This window comes from Silene latifolia, chromosome Y (genome assembly GCF_048544455.1).
Source record: "Silene latifolia isolate original U9 population chromosome Y, ASM4854445v1, whole genome shotgun sequence".
NCBI lineage: Eukaryota > Viridiplantae > Streptophyta > Magnoliopsida > Caryophyllales > Caryophyllaceae > Silene > Silene latifolia.
In genome coordinates this window covers 350,599,837-350,605,189 of record NC_133538.1, presented here as the reverse complement: position 1 = coordinate 350,605,189, position 5,353 = coordinate 350,599,837, and the positions used below count along the sequence as shown (strand labels likewise).

The 5,353-nt window shown below is 35.0% G+C and overlaps 1 long non-coding RNA gene across 1 annotated transcript; it reads right to left on the bottom strand.

Annotated features, from left to right (window-relative positions):
* Window positions 1-1,264: 1,264 nt before the first annotated feature.
* LOC141633697 (uncharacterized) lies at window positions 1,265-5,113 on the bottom strand. Its single transcript, XR_012538479.1, has 2 exons — window positions 1,634-5,113; window positions 1,265-1,529 (listed from the first exon to the last, which is right to left on the bottom strand). It is a non-coding gene; the product is annotated as an uncharacterized LOC141633697 (long non-coding RNA).
* Between the last annotated feature and the right edge of the window lie 240 nt (window positions 5,114-5,353).

The following is a 5,353-nucleotide window of genomic DNA, read 5'->3' as shown; positions in this document are numbered from 1 at the left end:
GAAAAGAAGGCTTGAAAATTTTAATTTGTGACTCAGATATGCGTACTTCTACTACGACTACTAATGTAGTGTATCATGAAATTTTTCAATTTTTAGAATAACTTGCATATAAAGTTGATTATTAGATTATATTTCTTTTATCCGAATGTAAAGTTTTTTATGTATACAATTTTTATTTACAAGAGTAGATTACGTTATTTCCTTATAAACCAGTGCATGTGAACACATGTTTGTAACAAATTTAAACATTAATTATGTACATCGTTGATTTAGACCAATTAGATAGGTACAATACAAATGCAAAATCAAATATACATCAAAAAACATTCATTCTGGCCCAAATACATACCCGTGCAATTTTGCACGGGTTTAAAACTAGTTTAATTATATACAAATACGGGATATTATAACAAGATAAACCGGTGTAAACGTCCTACATATTATAAAAGTCTAAACAGATTTTAAAGCAAAGCCATGTATAAATATGATAATGAACTCAAGCAACAACAACGTTTTTTTAGGGCTCCCTCCCCCACGCATTATTTTTTATTCGTTGTATTATGTTTCTTCGTTTGATTTCCGTTCATCAAGGATGCATTCTTCTTGGGGTTTTTCTAACGTGTGTCATAAGGGCACACATTAATAAACCATATAAGCTAAGATTAACCCTTCTTATATTGACTTACTTATTCATATTGTGGGTACATTCTAAATTTTAAGCCGTTTCTTATGATGAGGAATTGATTCATTGCAACATCAACAATAAAATTACGCTACGAAGTATATTTACTATAATAACAAGGATTTTGATGGTAAGCCAGTAACTACATTCTAACTATGAATATTTTTTTATTTATATTGACTTACTTATGATCTTTTGTAATGTAGTTGTTTTATGCCCGTGAAAAAGTATATATATCCAGTGTATAAAATACTCCTTCCGTCTCAGTCAATAGTTTATGTTTACTTTATTTTCCCGTCATAAAATAATTCAAATGTAAACTATTTTCTGGGACAGAGGGAGTACTTATCACGTAGTTCCAATGGCGAAAGTTGCAAGGTGTTATTGTTATTTTTTTTTTACCCTTACTAATGATAAGGATTAAAAGAGCAAGATTAATCAACTCAAAACAAATACTTCCTCCCATCCACTCCAATGGTAACATGGGGTGTTTCACATGTTTTAAGAAAAGGTGGGAAAAGGGAGGGTATTTGTGTCATACTACTAAAGTATTAAGAAAAGGTAGAAATGATAAAGTGGAGATTAGAGGAAAAAATTAGTTCTCTAATTAAACTGTCAACATGTCCTACAAAGTACAACTTAACTTTACAAATTTACTTTACAAATTGGAAGAAAGTACAAACCAAATTCAACTTTCCTGCCAAATTTCTACTTTGCGCCAAAAACCAAAAATTACAAATTTTCATTACAAATTTACAACTTAAAATTACAATTGTCAGCATTCTTTATTTCTTTATACACTTCTCAGCACTGCCAAACTTCTTCTTCTCTGCCATACTTCCATTTTCTGCCAAAACACACACAAAAAAAAAGCAAACATAAAATATCTTCTACAAGAACAATAAATACAGTTTACATTTTAATCAAATTTCTAAAATGGGAAAGACTAACCTGAAGGACGATGAAAAGGACGGCATTGCACATTTCTTGCTTGTGAATTCTGAGAACTTGGTCCCCATGAAAGGCAAAATCTCAGAAGCTGCCCTCAAGTGGGGCGTTACAAGGAAGACGGTATGGCTTTGGTGGACTCGAGCAAAGAAAAAAATAGCTGATGGTGAGACGATTCACTTGCCATCGGGCAAAGTTAGGCAACACCAACAATCCAAAGATCATCATTGACAAGGAGAGATTGAAGAGCATACCAAAGAAAAATCGTGCCTCAATCGAAAAGCTTGCAAAAAACCTTGGAGTTGGATATGGAACTGTCCAACGTTGGGTTAAGGCGGGTATGGTAAAAAAGCATACTAATGCAATACACCCAAGCCTAACTGATTCAAACAAACTAGAAAGGCTCATCTTTTCTCTTGCATCAACATTTGTTGACATGACTCAAAACAAGATCAAGTTCAAAGACATGTCACTACAAGTTCACATGGACGAGAAATGGTTCTACATAACTAGAACAACGGAGCGATACTACATTATCCTGGAAGAGGATGTGCCATATTGAGCTTGCCAATCAAAGAGATTCATAACCAAGGTTATGTTCATGTGTGCGGTCACTAGACCTTTGTATGGGGATAATGGTGAAATGATTTTTGATGGAAAAATTGGGATTTTTCCTTTTCTAGAGGACATACCAGCAGTGAGAAACAGTAGGAATAGGCCGGCTGGCACATTAGAAACCAAGCCAACCAACTCAATAACGAAAGAAGTAATCAAAGGCTGCCTAATTCACAAGATAATACCAGCAATCAAGGCAAAATGGCCGCAAAATGCAAGTAAAGACATATTCATCCAGCAAGATAACGCTAGACCTCACATTAAAGACAACGATCCTGAGTTTAGAGCTGCTGCCAACTCAGACGGTTTTAACATTCATTTGGTTTTTCAACCACCAAATAGTCCTGATTTAAATATCAACGACTTGGGATTTTTTAGTGCATTGCAAACTCTCCAACATGAAAAGGCAGCCAACACAGTTCTTGAATTGGTAAAAAATGTGGAGGACGCTTTTGTTGAACTTCATCCAAAAAAGCTAAACTTCAATTTTCTTACTCTACAAACAATTATGGTGGAGATTATGTTAACCAAAGGGCACAACAACTTTACCATACCTCATATGAGGAAAAGGGTTTTAGAAAGGGTGGGTACACTCCCAAAAGATCTCATTGTTGATGAGATAATGGTGAGAGAATGTTTGCAGTACTTAGATGATCAAGGACAATGGGCTGCCTTTGATTATCTAAGATTACAGTTGGAAAATTTACCTCAAATGGAGGAGGTTATAGAAGATGCTATGCAGTAGTGAAGAAGACAAGTGAAGAAGACAACTAGAGACAAGTGAAGATGATATGCAACATTTTGAACTGACACAATCGTTTTTGAAAAACTGCATAAAGGATGGAAGCATGATGAAGGTAAATGCAGTAGGTTATTTCTGTATTTTTATTTTTAACTTTGAAGTTCAATGTACAATGTTTATGAAAGAAACATTAACAGATTGTGTAATTTGAATGTTTAATTCCTAAACATTCTTTTGTGGTGAATGTAATGAATGTTTTTAAGGATGAAAGCATGTAATGAATGTTTTTAAGTTTTCATATCAAGACTACTTGGTGGTTTTTAAATTTATCATATCATTCACATTATGTCATCATTGTTTACAGCAGCTACGAGGCTCTCAGGAGGGACTTGTTCCTCTCATCATTGAGCTTTGGTTGGTCATTTAGTGCCGCCTTAACCAAGATTGGGGTGGCATCTAAAATGGCCAATGCTCATTTACTGCCTCCAAAACCTGCCACAAACCAGAGTGGCATAAATATGATCATGTTTAGCCTCTTCAATAGTTAGTGACGGGGTGACATGAAAATGGCATCATTTTGGGAACGACTACCTACGGCTAAAAAAAAAACCCTCTTTTAAAAATCATTGGGTAAACATCAGGTAAAGTAGCCGTGTAAGACGAAATCAAGTAATAGCAGCATACCACCAGCAACAATAGAGTGTCTAAAAACCAAAAATTATCAATAACCATACCAACAGCAACAGCATACTAACAGACAGTTCCTCATCTCGCAAAAAAACCGCAGAAAAAACAAAAAAATATCGAAACTAAGAAATCAAGTAATAGCAGCATACAACCAGCAACAATAGAGTATCTAAAAACCAAAAATTATCAATAACCATACCAACAGCAACAACATACTAACAGACAGTTCTTCATCTCGCAAAAAAACCGCAGAAAAAACAAAAAAATATCGAAACTAAGAAATCAAGTAATAGCAGCATACCACCAGCAACAATAGAGTATCTAAAAACCAAAAATTATCAAACCATTAAACCCTAAGTAAACAGACAGTTCATCATCTCGAAAACATTCAACAACTAAACCAAACCCAAAAAAATCAAATTAAAAACAAAAATAAGACAACACACTACAAACAGAACGAAAAATCGAAAAAATTAGGAATGCATTTCTAACCATTTCGCTTTTAAAAGAGGGAAAAGGGTACGAAACCTGGGTAGAAAACAACACATCATCTCAAATGCATCTTTGTTTTTAGGAAGATCATAATCGATGAATTCGTAGTTAGGATCATCAAAACCCGCAGAAACAAATTCAAGAGTGTCGAGAACAACTTCAGCCAACACATTAGGAGTTCGAGCCGCTTCTAGTGTCGCAATAAAGCCACGAGGAGGATCAGGCAAATCGTCATCTGAATCGGGTACAACATCTAAATCCAAATCCGGGATTTGGGTTTCCGGAACCTCAGTACCTAAATCATATGGATCAATAGAATCGGGTACAATTTCATTTGAAGGAAGAGAGTCATATGAAGAACAATCACTACCATGTCGATTCATTTTATAGTCAGATTTGTGAATAATTAGGTTTTTGGAATAATCGATTTTAATCGATAAAGACGGAACGATTTGGTTTATGAGTGATTAATTGGTGAAGGAAAGGATATGTGATGGCTTGATGAGGGATGAATTGTTGAACGAGAGAAGGGGTGATGGGTTGATGAGCGAAATCTGGGTTCAATAATGAAGAAGATGAAGATTGAGATAGAGAGTGAAAGAGAGGAATTTTGATCGTTCTATTGAAATTGTTTGGTGACTGCTGAGGGTGTTAGGGTTAGTGGGATAATTAGGTGGGTGATGGGTAGAGTAAATGGGTTTAGGTGGGTAGAGTAAATGTGTTTGGGTGGGCTGGTGGATATTTAATGTGGGTTGGTGAGTCTAATTAAAAAAATTAGACAATGGCATATTCCGTAATTAAAATGTGCAAATGAGGATAGTTTGGACAAGTTTTTTGCTAAAAAGGGAATGGGTAGTTTGGAGTGGATGGTCCGTTTATAGTAACTGTTACCTTTGGAGCGGATGGGAGGAAGTATATCTTTAATGGGTAAAATAGGTTTACAAAATATATTATAATTGAATGGTATTCGGATTCAACAAGAGGTTGAATGGTATGCGGAGTCAACAAGAGCTCAAATATCGTATTTATTTGTCAGTGACAGTAGCGTTCTGAGGTGGGAGTTATATACACGATTGAATGTTTGTACTCCATGCTACACGTTAAAGGCTTAGTGAAGGCGTAGTCATCATAACTTTTATTTCAAAATGCGACATCAAAAGTGAAGGTAATCTAAATCTAACAAAATA